Source organism: Camelus bactrianus, chromosome 8 (assembly GCF_048773025.1).
Source record: "Camelus bactrianus isolate YW-2024 breed Bactrian camel chromosome 8, ASM4877302v1, whole genome shotgun sequence".
NCBI lineage: Eukaryota > Metazoa > Chordata > Mammalia > Artiodactyla > Camelidae > Camelus > Camelus bactrianus.
This window is the reverse complement of record NC_133546.1, coordinates 45671612-45693087: the sequence shown is the minus strand read 5'-3', so window position 1 is coordinate 45693087 and position 21476 is coordinate 45671612. Positions and strand designations below refer to the sequence as shown.

Below are 21476 nucleotides of genomic sequence, written 5' to 3'. Positions count from 1 at the left end.
CAAACTTCTTTTCCCTTTCCTTCTTGGAACAATTCCATCCTAAAGCCATTAGATGAAGTAGAGTAAGGTAGACATCTATGCTTGGGGGCGGGGGTGTCAGAGGCCCAGAGAGGAGTGTCAGAGTACAGGTAAGAAGAGGAGGACATGGTGGTGGTGGTAGAGAATCCCGATGCAGAGTGTTTTATGCTGAGTGGGTAAGAAGGGTTTCCATGAAAGGGAGAGGACAGCAGTAACTGGGAGTTTGCTTAAATTCAGAAAGATTGATCAAATAAATAAATAAATTAAGAATAATGGGAGTCTGATTTCTCACTATCAGAGAATGGAGTTACAAATATGAAAAGGGAGAAAAGTAAAATGAACTCTGTAGTGTTCAATTAGAATTAGCAATATCAATGGCTGGAAATACATACAGATATAGAAATAAATATAGATGTAATTGCATATGTGTGTATATTTGTAATACATGTATGCATTCACATATGTATATGTATGTGTGTGTGTATTTTCCCTAGCTCTATCCACTGAGAAGGCCTAATAGCAGAAGCCCTCCAATAATAGTGAGCACACATAGTGTCCAGATTGTGGCTTCTAAATATCATTCTCCACTGAGAAGAACAAAGAATCCTTGGAGAAATAGCTGATTCTGCCACTGGGGCAGGAAAAGCACAAGTTTAGCCTGGATCATTTTTTTGTACCAAAAAGTAAGGAAGTGCTTAAAGAATAATGGGGATATGTCAAGAACGTACAGAAGCCAGCTTGACTAGGCTCCCACTGGCCAAATCTGAGACAATTTGAGCATCAAAATAAATAATGATGGTTAACGGGTCATAACCCATTGAATAAAACAGAACCATGAGCCTATGGTGGTATATTTAAATAAATGAATAAGTTGAATGTTTCATGAGGCTTAAGATATTTATATATTTTCAAAGTCACCCCACCAAAAAAAATACATATTAAGTGCAAATGGAAAAAAAAATGCGTACAGTCAAGAAGTTTGTCAAACACCATGTTAATCAAATGATCAACATGAACATCATCATAATGGGACAAATAGAAATTATATGCCACCTGATAGTATGCAGTTAGAAGAACACAGCACCAATTCTATTATATTCCTGCCAAAGATGCATAGCCTGATTCTAATCATGAGACGGCATCAGACAAATCAAATTAAGGTTTATTCTACTAGGGAAAAGAAGTAGTTTGGAAACCACTGTTCTATTACATTTTTGCAGTGGGCTACTGTCTGCTATGTGTCTCTGTTCTTCCTGTTTTTGAGCTTATACTGACCCTCTTCCACCACCATATATTGGTACATGAGGACGGATAACTTAGCTTTTTAGTTCATAGGTCTCTGAACCAAGTAGAGCCATATTTGAACCTGTTGTTGAGACTACCAAATATCACCCAGAGGAGTCTGACTCACCCAAAGAGTCTAGACTTTGAGCTTTATAAAATGACAAAATGGGACTTTGGGTTTGTCTTCCTTGATGTGGGGTGGGGAGATAAGTATATTTTGCCTGCAGGAAGGAGAGTGAACCAAATATTTAGGTGTCTATGACCTAAATGGTTTAGGTGGTAGTCATAAATATCTTTTCCTAAATATTTCCAGTTTTTCTCCTGTGCATTTAATAGGATTGCACTTTGCTGTGCCCTTGAAATTTGCCCTGACTTGGTTAGGTTAGCCATTTGACTTAATTTGGCCAGCAAAATGTAAGCAGAATTGACAGATGGAATCTTTAGAGGTAATTGTATGGTTTACCAGGGGGTCCCACCCCCTCCCCACTCCCCACAATGACTAACACTTTTCTAGATGGTGGAAGTTTTGTTGGCCTAAGTGAGAGTGCATGGAACAGAACCCCCAGCTGACTGACCTGTGACAGACATGCAACTTGAACAAGAAATAAACCTTTGTTTTTATAAGCTATTTAGATTTAGGGATTGTTGCCACAGCAAAACTTAAGTCACCCTAATGCATATTTATTTGCTGATTTCATCCTCACTATTTTCTCTGGTTCTCTCTGGACCTCCTTTTATTTGGATGTTAGACCTTATTGTGGAAATTGTTCAGCATCCTTCAATATCCATTCTCTCCTTCATCTTAATAACTCTCTCCTGAGTTTCCGCTGAGCATATGACCACGTGGACAGGACTGCATTCCCCCAGTGTCCCTTGCAGCTAGATGTGAACAGAAATGATGCATGTACCTTATGAGCCATATCTTTAAGTTGTGACTTTTACTGACCTCCTTCCTGCTAGTTAGAAAATGTTAACAATTGAAACAGCAGCCGTGGATACAGGGATGGATATGGATACAACATGTTTAGCATGACAGAACCAGCTGGCATAAAGCAGAGCCATCTACCTACCCTAGGCTATAGAGAAATAAACTTCTTTGCTATTTAAGCCACTATATTTTGGAGTCTCTTTGTTATAGCAGCTTAAGCTCTTTCCTAATATAGTCCTCCTAGGCTGTTACTTTAATTTTCTAATCTTCTGTGTCCTCTCTTATTTTTTCATCTCTGTGTCTTTTTATCCTATTTTCAGATTTCATTAACTTTGTTCTCCAGTGCTTCTACTAGGTTTTTCATTTCTGCTGCTGTATTTTACATTTCTAATAGTTCTTGTTTTGTAGATGCTACTTTTTTTTTTTAAGTTTTCTTCTTCCTCTTAGCCTATTTCCTCCAAGTTGCTTTTTTCTTCATTTTTCCTTGGATGTCTGGTGAATTTTGACTCTGCTTATATTTAAGAGAGCAGTACTACAGAGCTGTATGGAAACTCATGTATAGGGCTGTTTGACTGTAGAGAATCACTATAGGCCAATGGTTATCACCTGGGGGCAATTTATCCCCCTCCACTGAGGACATTGCCAATGTCTGGAAACATTTTTGGTTGTCACAACTAGGAAAGAAGTGCTGCTGACATCTAGTGGGTAGAGACCGGGAATGCTAAACATCTTACAATGCACAGAATGGTCACCCAAAACAAAGAATTAAAAACATTAATATTTTAGCTCTATTCTCTTGGGCAGATCACACTCTTCAGAGAAGAATCTGCCAACATTCTGAGATTCTAGCAATGGAAAAAGACTATCAGTCTTCACATTTAGTTAGTGAATCATTATTTAATTACCCTATTTTCAGTAAAACGCTCCTGCCCTCAAATATGTTTGTGCCTCTTGGTCCAGACTCCCTCTATTTCACTTTCTCCAGAGATCAGAACTTCAGGGATATTCTGCTGGAGTCAGAGTAGGACAGAGTTGTAGGGAGGATATTGTAAAAAGACTTTCAAACAATTATTCTCTTTTTATCTCCTCCACCTCCATTTTCAGAGGTACCTGAAGTTCCCCACTTTGTGGGTTATTTGAAAGTTCTATAACGTAATTCATTTGCTTTCCCCACCTCCCCCCTACCCTCCACTGCAGGCTTAGGATTCAGCTTTCCTGGTTGTGCCCAGTCAGTTATCATTAGTCCATCTGCTTTCCAGTTTTCAATATTCTTACTGTTTTCTTCCCTCCTGTTCTTTATGTTTTCATGTATCTTTTAAAAAATCTTTTTACCGTCATTTTGTGGAGATTTCAGGAAGGAGCAGATCTAATCGTGTGTTAGACTTGCTATCTTAAATGGCACTTTCCTCTGTTTTACCCAACTTTTCATTAAAGTAATTAGAGTGTATCTCTTATACTCCCCCAAACACACACCTGTGAGATGATAACCTCATGGAGAATGTGAAGTGTGTCTTATTGTATTTCTATACTCAGAAGTACTTGACCTTAGTAGTTACTCAGTACATTTGTTACATTGAATTTATGTAATGCAAATACACATCTGCTTTAAATGCTTTTTCCATTGATACATCAGTGGAAACTTATACTTCTGCTTTCCCAATTCTTTAATATATTTAAAAAGGTAGTAAGTTAACTCTTAATGTCCATAAACTTTGCATGCCTGACTAGAATGACCTGAACACATAAGTCATGTTGTTCATTCATGACAATTTTGCAAAGTATCTCGTATTCACTCTGGTGGTCAATCTCATTTCCAAATCTCTCACCCCTAAATAGAGTACTTTATAGCCTCTGCATTAGAAGATATTTTTAAAACAATGAAGTTTAATCACATTTACTAGACAGACTATTTGATTGTAAATATATATTTGTAATAAATGAGCCTTAATAGAACTTCATGTTTGTATCAATATATTTTTAAAATATTTGCTCAATAAGAAAAAATAGAAATATACATGAATACGTGTGCTTCAGTATTTGTATATTATCAGTGACCAAATTCTGATCACTGAATTAATTTCCTAATATAACAGGAAAATCTGGTTATTAATTAGATACCTAATATATGATGTTATGTCTCCCATAGCCAGGATTTGTGAGTCCAGGAATCAAGGGGTAGAAATTGGGAGTGTTGCCACTTACTGTTATCCCTAGTGACCTACTAGCAAAAATTTTGCTTCCTGTCTATGTAACCTTATGTTCTGCTGATCTTGAGATCTTAGTTCCAAAGGGTGGAATGCTTCCACCAGGAGACACAGCAATGATTCCATTGAATTGGAAGGTAAAACTGCTGCCTAGCTACAATGGGCTCCTCATGCATCTAAATCAATAAGCAAAGAAGGGAATTTCTGTGTTGGCTGAGGTGACTGATCCCGACTACCAAGGGGAAATTGGACCACTGCTTCACAGTGGAGGTATGGAAGAGTATATCTGGAATATAGGAGATCCCTTAGTATCACCATGCCCTGTGATTAAGGCCAATGGAAAACTACAACAACCCAATCCAGGTGAGACTACTAATGCTCCAGACCTTTCAAGAATGAAGATTTGGGTCACTCCTCCAGGTAAAGAACCATGATAGCTGAGATACTTGCTGAAGACAAAAGGGATACAGAATTGGGAGTGGAAGAAGGTAGTCACCATCTATGATCATGTGACTAATTATACAAATGAAGATGTAATTGTTAGGAGTATTCTAACTTATTTCATTATGAGTATGTGTGTGTATCTCAAATATCTTTGTTTTCTTCCATCTCTCATTCCTTTTTCATATAAAATAAGATATATTGGCTTTATTCATAGTGTTTAATTATTATTAATTTTACATCATAGAATTTAGGCTATGGGACAACAAGGAAAAGAGTAAACATCACTCCAAGATACTGCCTCCTCTTTTGTGGAAGGGGCTGGTGTTTTTTGTTTGTATGCAGGATAGTTGTATCATGGTAGGTAGAATCATGACCTTGTTATTGTCTTTACTTAGCAATTAAGCTTGTTTTAAGGAGATGCATATGGGTGCCAAGTTGACAAGGGGATGGATGCCAAGTTGTGATGGTTAATTTTATGTGTCAACCTGACTGGGCCATGGGGTATCCATATTTGGTCAAATATTATTCTGGGTGTGTCTGTGAGTGTGTTTGTGGATAAGCTAACATTTGAATTAGTACACTAAGTAAAGCAGATTGCTATCCCTAGTGTAGGTGGGTCTCATCCAATCAATCAAAGACCTAATAGAACAAAAAGGCTGAATAAGAGGGAAATCCTGCCTGACTGCTTAAAGCTGGGTTATTGACTCTTTTTCCTGCCTTTGGACTTAAACTGAAACATCAGCTCTTCTTGAGTCTTGAGCCTGCCAGCTTTCATACTGGAACTTACACTATCAACTCTCCTGGTTCTCAGGCCTTCAAATTCAGACTATAACTACACATAAATTCTCCTGGTCTTAAGCTTGCCTACTACACATCTCAGGACTTCTCAGCCTCCATAATATCTGAGGCACTTCCTCATAATAAATATCCCTCCCTCCCCCACCACTCTATATATATCTATATCTATATCTATATCTATATCTATATCTATATCTGTGTTATATCTCCTCTTGGTTCTATTTCTCTGGAGAATCCTGACTAATACAGATACTTTAATTGTAAATAGAAAAGTGATTGTACTATTTTTAAAAAACTTTGTTAATTATTCAATGCTTAGTAATAACCATATACTATAGTTTTATGTATCTCAAAATATGTTTTATTATTTATTGTTTGTTATCCATTTAATTTCCTCAAATATATAGATTGCTAGAGAAATCAATAAGATGCTGTTTCTATACAGTATGCTTTTTAAAATACCAAGTTTTAAATATTCTAAGTTAGTCATATTCATTGTGTACATGACAACAGAAGCAGAAGGGAAAATGTTATACACAAGGTAAAGTATATGAATGTCCATGTCTCAGAGAAGTGGATGCTCTTCAGTTTACCTATGGCAACATTTGGAGCAAGTACCACTTGTTATTATTGCTTACTTGATGACCCAGCCAATGTTAAATTGTTTGCTTTGCTTCTTTTGTAAACTTCTATTTTCCTTCCAATTCTAATTATGCCCAATTGCGCTATTCAAGTAAAGTCATTTAATCTTCCCTGTTCTGATTGATATTTTAATTATTCAGTTCTTTCAGGCTGTGTCCACCCCAGCTTTGTATGAAGAATGGAGAGCTATGCTTTATGTATTTGAATGATAAAACTGCGGACTGGGTCATTTTTTTCTCCCAAAAATTAGAGAAAGAAATTACTCACACACCCAAAAAAAAACCTCTTCTGCTTTTCTGAGTACTATGGAGGAGACAGTTGCCTATTCATTCCCTCTTGTTAGTCTGCTAACATTTTAAAGAGTCTGACAACTATTTAAAGTAATTACTTGGTTTTACAACAAATCAATAAATCCATCTACCTTGGACTTGTCCGATGTGAACTAAGATCTCATTTTGACTCTCTGGGTACCGTGACTGTATTCCTAGATCTTCAGAGACTGGATTCTCTGTGCATTTGAGAATAACTACTGGATGATCTTATAGAGGCAATAATGTGACTGAGGGACTTGCCTGTAGGCTTCCATCAAGGCAGTCTATCTGTTGAAACTCTTGATTTTAAGAAACAGAAACCAACTCAAGTTAACTTAAGCAAAAAGTAGAAAATATAAAGGATGAAACCAAGGCCATGTCTCAGGATGGGACTGAAACTATGCACCATACACTCTGTCTTTGTTCCACTTTGTGTATCTCTTTATCCAGTCTTCATGGTAGAAAATATGGCATGAACTACATTTTTTGTATCTCTTGCATTAAAGATCTCAGGTTAGACAAAGACCAGATCTTTTATTCTCAATTCCAAATTTTCCAAGGTTGAGTCTCTGTTCAGCCCAAACTATAGCCAGGGGAAGTGTTAGGGATCATAATTTATAACCGTGACTGCTCAGAGGCTATCCTGTGACCGTGTAGATAGATGGGAGGGAAAGGGGGATGTTTGCAGAGAAGGGAGGCTGGATGGCAGACTTAGTAGGTCTCTACTGCAAGGCCCTCCTCAAGGAAAATTGATCTTAAACAGTAGTCTACTGGAGTCCATGCAGTGGAAAAGGAAGTGGATGGTATTAAGATAGGTTGGGTAAAAGGAGGAATTTTGAGGCAATTGGGCCTTTTGGGGATCCGTTTAATACATACCATAAGTATGTTTGTTTTTTTTTAATATAGGTCATTTGAGCCATTCTTACACAAAGATTTAAATGACTGTGGCAAATTTATTCCTGGATTTTGAGCTGTCTTTAAGTTCAAATGTATATTTATTATCCAGATCAGCTTTGCAGAGATCTAGTTCAATGATCATAGTACCTGAACTGACCATAAAGGGCAAGCAGTCACTCAGTTATTTTCACCCTGTAAACCAATGGTTTCCAGCCTGAGATCCCTAGACATCTAGGAGTCCATAAGGGAATTGAAAATCTGTAAGCTTTTTGCAATATTTCATAAAGTCTAAAGGAAGTCATATACTTTCTTGACACAAAGCTACCTAAAATATCAAATTTCTCTGTTTTAGAGTGGAATTATATTAAGTCAGGGCAGCAACTCTGTTTTTCCATGCTGATCTTATGCTCTGAGCTTAATATACGGATATGGATGTTGGTATCAATATATACACAAGCGATTGCTTAAATAAATTCTGAGTAAATGAATTCCATCTTGGGAATATGTGATTTTAATAAATTTATATATGGCCACTATTATTCTGTTTATATTCTAAAGACTGTAGAAAGAGAAATTTAAGGCTCAAGTTTAATAAAGTCAACTTTCCTGGAGATCTATATACATGGTTAGTTAGCTATCTCCCTAAAACAATGATCTCTTTAAAATCCTTTTACTTTCCTCTTAAAATGTATTAAAATGTCATCTGCTCCATTATTAGGAAATATATTGATTATGATAATATATTGCCTTAATGACAAGAGACCTGTGGGTGATAGGTTGTTTCCAGAAATGCTCTGCCTTTAGAGCATGAATTCTGAATCTCCCTGTGAATGTCAAGACCTTGAATGTTTAGAATTTTCTATAAGTCCTTATCTCCACAATGACCATAAGCACTTGGTTATTTCTCTGCTACATCCCATGATTAAGCCCTCTGGACCCAGATGTAAGAACAAAATTGATTGGTAAGTTTTCTAAGATACTAATTCTCTGCTTGTAGTCCAAGTGGTCAGAAACCCTTCAAGCCCTAGACAGTTAGACATATAACTGCCTGAAATCCACTTTGGAACAAAGCCATTTCTCTTCCTATAGTCAAGACATGTCAGTAGGTCATTTTCAGCAGCCCTGAACTCTTCTCTCTTACCTCACTAAGGCTCAAACCTCTCCACTAAGTTGCTATTCCATTCTGCCTTTCAGAAAAGTAATTAATCCCAATTCAAATGAGAAAGCCCATAATCATCTTTAAATGTACTCTATACTTCAGTCTTAGAAATTATATATCTAAGTTTGAAAAGAAGTTAGTGGGATAGTTAGTGGGATTAGAAACAGTATTGAAGACACAAATTTTAATAGGATGTATTAGTTTTTTAAAGCATTACTTTAAATATACAGCTACATATTCAAAATTTATTCAAAGTTGATTCATGTATGATGGACATGCTTCCCAAATGTGCTTCTTTGTAAAGCTATGAAAACTGGAGAGGAGAATTAGGTAGGACATGCATTAATGAGTGTAAGATTTTCTCCTCACCCTTAAATACTTCTACAGGATGTTCTTTGTAAAACAAGTGTAGTGAAAATTCCCCTTTTCTTCCTTGAAGCATCTGTGAGTCTTTCTTTATATAAAATGAGCTTTTTTGGTGAGCACATGACAAGGAAGAGGTTCAGTGTAACAAACAATCATGTTATTTTAAAAACCTCCACCTCAAATTAAGTTTACATATGGCAGCTTTTTAGAGAGGGTCGGTTGCAACATGTGAGCAATTTAAAAGTGTAACATTTCATTTACAGGTTCAGAGTAGCTTTCAATTCTTATACTAGTGTGCTTCTAATTAAATCTTAATTGTACATTCATTATGAATTGAAAGAAACACTGATATACTGGATTTTCCACAAAAGGAATACAAGATAGCCCTCATAAAATGGCTGGTTAATCCAAAGAAAAGGAATAAAATGTGGAAATAATCCTTACAATTAAAGCCTAACATTTGAAGTCGTATGATTATTAAATTATCACAAGTAGTATCATTTTATAGACCCAAATTATTTAAATATATATGATTTGTTATAGTAAATCACTAGAATGCATGAGGAGCAATGAGCAGGTAGCAAAAGTAATGAAAATGATGTGTACAATAATTTAAGTTGCTACTTTATCATATACCAATTTTAAAATATATACTTATGAAATAAACATTTTTAAAGTGGGTTTATCTTAAGATCAGAAGAAGAAAGGACCAAAAATGTAAGTAGCCCAGTGCTGCTTTCTCATGGGACAAGACTTTTGTCTGAATTGTAGGGTAATTGCTACACTTGTCTCATTACACCTCTTTGGCATATACTTGGGTAATTTGAATTTTCAACATAGCATGAAATAGTTTTCAAAAATAAATCAATGATCCTTCCATTTTTAATTCCTCCTGCCTACAGAGTCATCATTCATGAAATCTGGTGATTTTGAACTTAAAATTTAAATGAATTTACTCTCTTTTCCATTATCTCCTGCAACCAGCTCTTTAAAGAATAAAGGAAATAATAACTTAAAAAATACACCAAGAAAGGCTCCCAACAACTTTGTGGAACTGAAGTTGGAAACAAAACATGTATTTTTGATATCCAGAGAGCTGGAAGATAGCATCTCAGCCCAGGTTTTTCTCATAGTCTGAGACTGGAAATTTATTCTTTTTTTGAGAAATAAAATACAGAAAAGCACATATAATAATGTACCAAACACCCGTGTATCTGCAATCCAGATTTAACAATTAACATTTTGTAATGTTTGTTTAAAGTCATTTTTGTATATATATTTTTATTGAAATATAGTCAGTTTACAATGTTGTATCAATTTCTGATGTACAGCATAATGCTTCAGTCATACATGAACATACGTATATTCATTTTCATATTATTTTTCACCATAAGTTATTATAAGCTATTGAATATAGTTCCCTGTGCTATGCAGTATAAACTTGTTGTTTAAAGTCATTTTTATAAAAGTAATTTTTAAAGTTCACCTTCATTTCTCCTCTAATCCCATGCTCCCCTACTCCTTCCTCCCACAATCAAGGCTGTAACCCTCATAATTTGGTGTATTAGTCTCTATTGCTGTATAACAAATGACCCCAAAATTTGATGGCTTAAAACAACATCTGTTATCTTACATTTTCTGTGGGTCAGGAATCTATGTAGTTTAGTTGGATTCTCAGGCTTAGGAACTCTCACAAGGCTTCAGTCAAGGTGTTGGCTTAAGCTGCTGTTATCTCCAGGTTCAACTGGGGCAAAATCCACTTCCAAGTTCACTCAGTGGTTGTTGGCAGGATTCAGTTCCCTGACGATTGTTGTGCTGAAGGCTTCAGTTCCTTCCTAGCTCTTGGCTAGAGGCTGCTTTAGTTCTTTGCCACAACATGCAAATTGCTTTATTAACATTAGAAGAGCCAGAACCAACAAGGAAGAAATCAGTTTTTTATACTTCACCTTGGAAGTGCCATCTCGTCCTTCTGTTCATTACAAGCAAGTCACTAAGCCCAGACCAAACTCAAGGGGAAGAAATTATACCAGAGCATGAAATCTAGGAGGCAGGATTCATTGGAGAACATGTTAGGGGCTGGCTACCAAAGTGTGTATTTTACCAGCTTATTATTATATACTTTTGCATAAATATCTATAAGTGAACAGTACATATATATGAACAATGTTACATATATTTTCAGTTTACAAAAATGATTTTATTTTGTGTGAATTATTATGTATCTTGCTTTTTTCCACTTAATTTATATTTTTGACATCTTTTCATGTTGATATATTTAGATCTAGTGAGCTCCTTTTAACTACTATTCAATATTCAATCTATAGATTACCTCATTTTACTTAAAATTCTACTCATTCATTTTATTACTAGTGGATACATGGACATTTGTGTGTGTGGTTCTTTAGGAATTTTGGGGAGGGTGGTGTTTGGTGTTACTAATGAAGTAACAATGAGCATCTTTGCACGTGTCTCTCTGAGTACATAAGCAAGAGTTTATAAAATCTACAAGTTATTTAAATATTATTACATACTTCCAAATTGTTCTTCTAAAATGATTATACCTGTTTATACTTATGCCTGTAGTTTAAGAGATTTACCTTTACTCAGCTTGCATACCAACTTTAATTGGCGATACATGATATCTCATTGTTGTTTTTCTTGGTTTTTTCCTAATTACCTATAAGGTTGAGCATCTTTTCACATATTGATAAATCATTTGGGTTTCCTAGTCTCTTCAGTCTCTGTTCACATACTGTGGCCATCTTCCTATTGAGTTGTTTGTACTTTTCATTACATTTTGGTTGTATATCTTTTGTCGTACAAAAAACATTTTTTAACATAGCCAAATATCAGTTCTTTGACTTTATAATTTGTGCTTTTTGTTTCTAGTTTAAGAAACCTTCTGTGACCCAACATTCTAAAAATGTTCCCTGTATTTTCTTCAAATAATTTTAAAGTTTTGGTTTTTTACACCTGGCATTTATTTGAAATTTGCTTTTGTGTTTTGTGTGAAGTAGGAATCTTAATTTTAGTTTTCTATATGGAAAGTAAATTGTTCCAACATTATTTTAGCTCAGCCATACTTTTACCCCTGATTTAAATATCACTTCTGTTATAGATCAAGATCCCCTAAATGCATGAGTCTCTTTCTGGACTTTCTATTCAACTCAGCTGATCTCTTTGAACATTCTTGAACGAGTACCAAACTATTTTAATTGCTAAAGCTTTATAATGACTAAATATTTTAAAGAGACAGTCCCACCTCATTGTTCATTTTTTTCAGAATTGTTTGAGATTTTTAAAAATATTTACTCTTCCATTTGCATTTTAATCAGTTTCTCAAGTTGCATAAAAATCCAGGTGGGATTTTAATTGGAATTATGTTAAGTTTACACATCAAATTTTGGGATATTGACATGTCCTGAAATTGAGTCTTTCCAAATAAGAACATAGTATGTATCTTCATTTTTTAAAAAGCCTTCCTTATATCCTTCATAATATGTTATAGTTTTCTTCTTTAAAAAATGTAGAACTCTTTTGTTAGATTTATTCACAAGTACCTTATTGTATATTTACTGTAGTGAATGATGACCTTTTTTTCTATTAGGTTTTTAATTATTTATTGCTGATTTATAGAAATGTCATTGATTTTTATGTTAGAATTGTGTTAAGGAAATTAAACCTCATTAATTTGATGTTTGCCTATAAATCACCTTAGATTTTTCCATGCAAATTACTGTAGCATATTCAAATAACAACCATTTTTATTTTTTCTTTCTGAGTGGACACCTATCATTTGTTTTGGTCACCCAGCATCTGAACTCCTTTCTATGTTAGAGGAATTTCCCGCTTTGTTAATCTGGTTATAAGGTAAAAAACTGCTTCCTCAATAGGAGCTTAGAATATTCCAAACTTCTCTCTCGGCCTTCCTTGCAGCTGAGGAACAGGGATTTACTGATGCTGTAGTGGTGACAGTAGCTTCTGGAATTGAATGCTTAGCTCATTTATTTTTAGTTTTTCTTATTTTCAAATATGTTCTCCACTCCCAATTTTTTTTTCCACATTGGAAGAACACAGTGTAATACTCCTGGCGTCTTTCCACCCCTTTACTTACTTCACTACAGAGCTAGTAAAGAGACTTATTTGATTGGTAAATTTTAGGACAATTCTAAATTCTTGTAAGAACTAAGAATATTTGGCTCAACTATTCTTCCCTTCCTGTTGAGAGTGAATGACAAGCAAAGAATATGTGTCCTTCTCTGCCATTCCATGGTATAAGTCTCACTTAGGCAGTATCCCATGTGGGGAAACTTGCCCACATCCAGTGTCCCTGTATATAAACTCTCAGTTCTGGACCTGTATTCCCACCATCATGAGTCCTGGTTTTTCACTGGTTTTCCACAAAACTCCATATGCCCTTAAGATTACTGTTTTCCTTACTTTCCCTTGTGTCTTACTGAATGAAAGCATATTCCTTAGGGTTTATAAATTGTAGAGACCATGGCAATGAAGTATATTTAATATTCTTTCAAGTTATAATTACTGTAAAAATCATAAAAGTATTACATGAATATTGGAAAGAGGGAAAAAGTTGCTAATAATTATTCAGCATTATAGAGCAGCCACAATCACCTCTCTTTATATATTCTTTTGCCATGATGTATATATGTTTTCCATACTTGTAATCATGTAACATATCTAGAATATATATTTCGTCATGTTTCTAGATTGTCTTTGTACTTAAAATTTTCAATGAAAGCACATTTCATTGAGTAGACATTTTGTAATGTAACCATACCATGTTACTTTCCATTTTTCATTTGTGAAAGTAACACTATAATAAATATCTTCACATATTTAACATTTTCCTATCTTTTAAAATTTCCCGTGGGATTAATATCTGTAATTGTTGAGTCAAAGAAAATTATTTTTTTAATCTTATGTGGGTTCCAGTTATATCCCAAATGTCTATATTAGTTCATAGTGCTTTCTCCAATACATGAGTACCCCAGTTATACCAAAATCTTGCTAAAATTGAAAAGAAATTTTAATTGAATATAATTTTTTGTTATTAACTAGTACATTTGAACATATTTTTCTTTTTATAAAACCAGATTTCCTCCTTTTTTAAGACTATCTGTTTATAATTTTTCTTGCTGATTTTTTGAAGTTTTAATGCTTTCTTTTTCAAAATATATGAGTTATTTATATAAGACATTAATGCTTTTGTTATACTTGCTATAATTTTCCCTAGTTCTTCAGAATATTTGAGATAACATAAAAAATATATTTACAAGCATAAGATTAGTACAAGAATTAAGGGGAAAAACTGACTGGGAGAAAAAAAGAAGGAAGCAAGTATGCTAATCATAGGAGCTAGCAAATGACCCGTTGTGAAATTTGACCCTAAAGTTAGTCTGTCAACCTGAGGTTCAGATCCTGATCTGCCACTTACTATTTACCTCTAATTTCCCTATTTAACCTCGTGAAGCCACAGTGTTCTCATCTAGTAGAAACCTTACAATTATTATAAGGAGTTAAAATAATATATGTAGAATTCATGGCACCTAAGTAGCTTTATTATTGGTAGTTACAGAACTCTCATTATCAGAAAAGGAGAAAGATAATTATCTGTTTTAGAAGGTTAAGCTTTCCTGGCACCAAATTCTTAAAACTACCATATACCACAAATAGAGTTCCCCTCCTTTCTTCTGAGACCTGGAGTGGGCTTAGTAAAGCATGTGATTAGATACAACTATGTGACTAGCTCTGATTAATAAATTTTGAGCAGATATCTTCTGGGCTAGAGCATTTGATTGTTATACAAGATGTTTCAAAGCCTTCTTTCTATTGGCTGTGGCAATTGGCAACACTGAAGAAGGAAGCTTATTACATTAGCCTGGGTCCTATAGTGAGGAAGCAAGGAGCAGAAGCCCCCAACTTCACTGCAGTGACTGTGTAGCATGAATAATAAATAAACCTTTGTTCTTATAAACCACTAAGATTTAAGGTTGTTACTAAAACAGCCTAAACTCTCCTAACTGAAACAAGAAAATAACAGCTTCTTTGGTCCTAGACACTACTGTAGGGACTTCTATAGATGCATCAGGAAGCTACAGAATTGACTTGTGCTGCTTGCCTACTTAATGATGGACCTACCTATTCTGCCATAGCAACATGTTGGTCAGGTCCTGTCCACTTGAGTAGCACACTGTCCTCAAAACAGTAGCTCTTCTTGGGAAAGGGATCAATACTGCTACTCACTACCCTTCATTTACCTTCTATTTTGGTGAATGAAAGAATCTGTTTATGAAATAGCTTATGGACAGGGAGAGAACTATTAAGTAGGCCAGGTATGTGAAATGAAATCCTAAGCAGATTGCTATTTTCAAATTGTCAACTAGTGATCTACATAACATTATTCAATAAACCTTCCCTCTTTTTTGTGACACCTCCTTATTCTATATTATGTAATTATCTATATCTAACCTATTCCAAATTTATGTAGGTTTTATACCACCATATCACTGTTTCAACCAGTATTACTAGACTTATTTATAATTACCAAAAAACTTAAAGCAACAAAAATGTCTTTCAGTAGGTGAATAGATAAACAAATTGTAATATATCCATTTGGTGGCATATTACTTAGGGATTTAAAAAAAGATGAAGAGAGATTCACCAAGATGGCAGAGTAGAAAGACCCTGAGCTCACCTCCTCTCACAGACATACCAAAATCACAACTACAGAAGAGCCATCAATGAAAAACACTGGAACCTAACAAAAATGATCTTCTACAACTAAAGACATACATACAACCAGATGGGTAGGAGGGTTGGACTTGCAATATAGCCAAGTCCCATACTCCCATGTGGGCAACCCACAAACTGGAAATAATTACATTGCAGAGGTTCTCCCAAAGGAGAGAGAATCTGAGCCCTACATTAGGCTCCTTAGCCCAAGAATCGTACATGGGAAGATAAGCTCCCAGAGCATTTGACTTTGAAGACTAGCAGGGTTTACTTTCAGGAGTCTCAAAGGACTGCAGGAAATAGAGACATTGTTCATAAGGAGTGCACACAAAATCTCAGAAACAGTAATTTGAGAGAAGACTGGATCAGATCTACCTGCTGATCTTAGAGTCTCCAGGAGAGGCAGGAGGCCACTGCAGCTTAACCTGGGAACATAGACAAAGGCAGCAGACATTTTTGGGAACTCCTTCTACCATGTGGACATTGGTGCCAGCAAGCACTATTGTGGAATCCTCCCTCTGGTTCATTAGAGCCAAGACCTGGCTCCATCCAACAGCCTGTTGGTGCTAGTGCTGGGACACCTCAGGCCAAGCAACTGACTGAGTAGGGACACAGTCTCACCCATCAGGAGACAGGCTGCCTTAAGACCTCCTGAGCCTATAACCACCTTTCGTCACAGTCCTACCTACCAGAGGGCCCATGACCTAGCTCCACCTGCCAGTGGGCAGGCACCAGTCCCAGAATCCCCTTGGATCTGGCCCTGACCTCGAGGGAGCTTGTTCTAACCTTTGGACCAACTTCATTCATCAGGGGGTGGACACCAGACTCAAGAAAATCACAATCTGGCAGCCTTCCCTTCAGCAGGCCAGACCCTACTCTGAGACCAGTTTGGCCCTGCTCCTGCCCACTAGCAGGACAACACAAGCTTCAGGTCACCACAGACCCCAAACTGAACTGTGTCAGGAACCTCCCCCAAATCCCCCAGCAATCTGACACAGCTCTGGGACTCCTGGGTCCTGCAACCAGACTCCATAAATGTAAATGGACCAAATGTTCCAATGAAAAGACATAGAGTGGTTGAATGGATACAAAAACAAGACCTGTGTATATGCTGCCTGCAAGAGACTCACTTCAGGTCTAAAGACATACACAGACTGAAAGTGAGGGAATGGAAAAAGGTATTCCAGGCAAATGGAAATCAAAAGACCATCAGGGTAGCAATACTTATATCAGACAAAGACTTTAAAGTAGATATTGTTATAAGAGACAAAAGAGGACATTATGTAATGATCTGGGGATCAATCCAAGAAGAAGATATAACAATTGTAAATTATATATACCCAACATAGGAACACCTAAATACATAATGCAAATATTAACAGACATAAAGGGAGAAATTGACAGTAACACAATAATAGTAAAGGACATTAACATCTCATTTACATCAATGGCCAGATCATCCAAACAGCAAATCAATAAGGAGAAACTGACCTTAAATGACACATAATACCAGATGGACTTAACAGATACATGTATAGACACACACACACACACACACACACACACACACACACACACAGAACATTCATATGAAAGCAGCAGAATGCACATTCTTTTCAAGTGCACATGGAACATTCTCCAGGATAGACCACGTGCTAGGTCACAAAACAAGCCTTGGGAAATTTTAGAAAATTGAAATCATATCAAGCATTTTTTCAACCACAAAGCTGTGAGACTAGAAATCAACTAACAGCAAAAAGCTACAAAAAACACAAATATGTTGAGGCTAAACAATATGCTATTAAACAAACAATGGATTACTGAAGAAATCAAAGAGGAAATCAAAAATTACCTTGAGACAAATGAAAATGAAAGCACAGCAATCCAAAAATCTATGGGACACAGAAAAAGCACTTATAAGAAGGAAGTTTATAGCAATACAAGCTTACCTCAAGAAAATCTCAACAACCAAACCTGGCACCTAAAGGAACTAGAAAAATAAGAGCAAACAAAATCAAAGCTAGCAGGAGGAAAGAAATAATAAAAATCAGAGAAGAAATAAATGAAATAGAGACTAAAAAAATAGAAAAGATCAGTGAAACTAAGTTTTGGTTCCTTGAAAAGACAAACAAAACTGATAAATCTTTAGCCAGACTCATCAAGAAAAAAGAAAGAGAGCTCAAATTAATGAAATCAGAAATGAAAAAGTAGAAGTTACAACTGACAGCATGGAAATAAAGAAGATCATAAGAGATTACTATGAACAAATGCCAATAAAATGGACAACCTAGAAGAAATGGACAAATTCTTAGAAAGGTGCAATATCCCAAGACTGAACCAGAAAGAAATAGAAAATATGGAAGGACCAATTACCAGTACTGAAATTGAATCAGTAATTTAAAATATCCCAACAAACAAAAATCCAGAACCAGATGGATTCCCAGGTGAGTTCTACCAAATATTTAGAGGAAAGTTAACACTAAGCTTTCTTAAACTATTCCAAAAAATTGTAGAGGAGGGAATGTTTCTGAACTCATTCTACAAGGCCAACATCACCCTAGTACCAAAACCAGAGAAAGGTATCACACAAAAAAAGAAAATTAATGGGCCATTAGCATTGATGAACATAGATCCAAAAATCATCAACAAAATATTAGCAAACCAAATCCAACAATACATTAAAAAAAAATCATATGCCATGAACAAGTGGGATTTATGCCAGGAATGCAAGGAATTTTCAATCTGCAAATCAATTAATGTGATATACCACATTAACAAACTGAAGAATAAAAATTGTATGATCATTTCAATAGATGCAGAAAAAGCTTTTGAAAAAACTTGACATCTGTTTATAATTAAAGCTCTCCAGAAAGTGGGCATAGAGGGAACATACTTCAGCATAATAAAGGTTTATATGATAAATCCACAGCTAACATCATACTCAATGGTGAAAAGCTGAAAGCATTTCCTCTAAGATGAGGAACAAGACAAGGATGCCCACTTTCACCACTTTTATTCAACATAGTATTGGAAGTCCTAGCCACAGCAGTCAGACAAGAAAAAAATATTAAAGATAAAATTAATTATAAAATTATATATAAAAAATATATTTTTTCTAAGGATGCCACCATAAAGCTATTAGAGTTCATAAATGAATTCAGTAAATTTGCAAGGTACAAAATTAATGTACAGAAATCTTGCATTTCTCTACACTAAAAATGAACTATCAGAAAGAGAAATTAAGTAAATAATTCCATTTACCATTACATCAGAAACAGTAAAATACCTAGGAATAAACCTACCTAAGGAGGTGAAAGACCTGTACTTGGAAAACTGTAAGAAACTGATGAAAAAAATTGAAGATGACACAAACAGATGGAAAGATATACTGTGTTTATGGATTGGAAGAATTAATATTGTTAAAATGACATTACTGTCCAAGACAGTCTACAGATTCAATGCAGTTCCTATCAAATACCAAGGACATTTTTCACAGAACTTGAACAAATAATTTTCAAATCTGTATGGAAACATTAAAGACCCTGAATGGCCAAAACAATCTTTGAGAAAGAAGAACAGAGCTGGAGGAATCATGTTTCCCAACTTCAGACTGTTCTACAAAACTACAGTATTCAAAACAGTATGGTACTGGCACAAAAATAGACACATAGATCAATGGAACAGAATAGAGAGCCCAGAAATAAACGCACACACTATGGTCTGTTAATCTACAACAAAAGAGGCAAGAATATACAATGGAGAAAAGACAGTCTCTTTGATAAGTTATGCTGGGAAAACTGGACAGCTATATGTAAAAGAATGAAATTAGAACACTTTCTCACACCATATAAAAAAATAAATTCAAAATGGATCAAAGACCTAAATATAAAACCAGAAACCATAAAACTCCTAGACAAAAGCATAGGCAGAACACTCTTTGACATAAATCACAGTAATATTTTTTGGGTCTGTCTCCTAAAGCAAAGGAAATAAAAGCAAAAATAAACAAATGGGACCTAATTAGACTTAAAAGCTTTTACACAGCAAAGGAAACCATCTACAAAATGAAAAGATAACCTACTTAATGGGAGAAAATATTTGCTAATGATATCAGCAATAAGAGATTAATATCCAAAATACATAAATAGCTCATACTACTCACCAGTGAAAAAAAAGTCAAACAACTCAATTGAAAAATAGGCAGAAGACCTGAATAGACATTTTTCCTAAGAAGACATACCAAGGGCCAACAGGCATATGAAAAGATGTTCAACATCACTGATCATTGACCTAGAGAAATGAAAATCAAAAGCACAATGAGCTATCACTTCACACCAGTCAAAATGGCTATCATCAAAAAGTCCACAAATAGAAAATATTGGTGAAGACATGGAGAAAAGGGAGCCTTTGTACTCTGTTGGTGGGAATTTAAATTGGTGCAGCTACTGTGGAAAACAGTATGGAGTTTTCTTAAAAAAACTAAAAATAAAAAAAACAAACGAAGCAAAAATACAAAACAGAAATAGACTCACAGACATAGAATATAAACTTGTGGTTGCCAAGGGGGTGGGGGGTGGGAAGAGATAGACTGGGATTTCAAAATTGTAGAATAGATAAACAAGATTATACTGTATAGCACAGGGAAATATATACAAGATCTTATGGTAGCTCACAAAGAAAAAAATGTGACAATGAATATATACATGTTCATGTATAACTGAAAAATTGTGCTCTACACTGGAATTTGACATAACATTGTAAAATGATTATAAATCAATAAAAAATGTTTAAAAAACCTAAAAATAGAACTACCAACTGGAAATTGACAGACGCAACATTGTAAACTGACTATAACTGAATAAAAAAAATGTTGAAAAAAAATAGAACTACCATATAACCCAGCAATTCCACTCCTGGGTATATATCTGAAAAAAAAAAAAAAAAAAAGAAAACACTAATCAAAATGATACATGCACCCCAATGTTCATTGCAGTATTATTTACATTTGCAAAGATATGAAAGCAACCTAACTGTCCATCAACAGATGAATGGATAAAGATGTGGTGTATGTGTATCTATACAATATTACTAGCCTTAAAAATAATGAAATATTGCCATTTGCAATTACATGGGTGGACTTGGAAAGTATTATGGTAAATGAAATAAGTCAGACAGAGAAAGACAAATACTGTATGATATCACTTATATGTTGGATCTAAAACAATACAACAAACTAGTGAATATAAAAAAAAGGAAACATACTCTCACATATAGAGAACAAACTAGTGGTTACCAGTGAGGAGGGGGTGGGACAAGATTAAGGTAAGGGATTAAGAGGCACTAACTATTTTTTATAACATAAATAAGCTACAAAAATATACTGTACAACACAGGGAATATAGCCAATATTCTATAATAACTATAAATGGAATATAAGCTTTAAAAATTATGAATCACTATGTTGTATACCTGTAACTTACACAATATTGTACGTCAACTATATCACAGTTTAAAAAATTTTTTAAAGATTAAGAACTAAGAAAGAATATATATATATAACTGAATCACTTTACTGTACACCTGAAACTAACACATTATAAATTAACTATACTTCAATTTTTTTAATGTTTAAAAAAAAGATTAAGAACTGTCAGGCTACAAAAAGACATGGA

At 34.9% G+C, this 21476-nt stretch overlaps 1 protein-coding gene across 2 annotated transcripts in view; it reads left to right on the top strand.

The window, feature by feature from the left end:
- The window catches only part of NR2E1 (nuclear receptor subfamily 2 group E member 1), a 104598-nt gene that overhangs the window by 1495 nt on the left and 81627 nt on the right, over positions 1 to 21476 (top strand). The gene's annotated exons all lie outside the window — the stretch shown is intronic.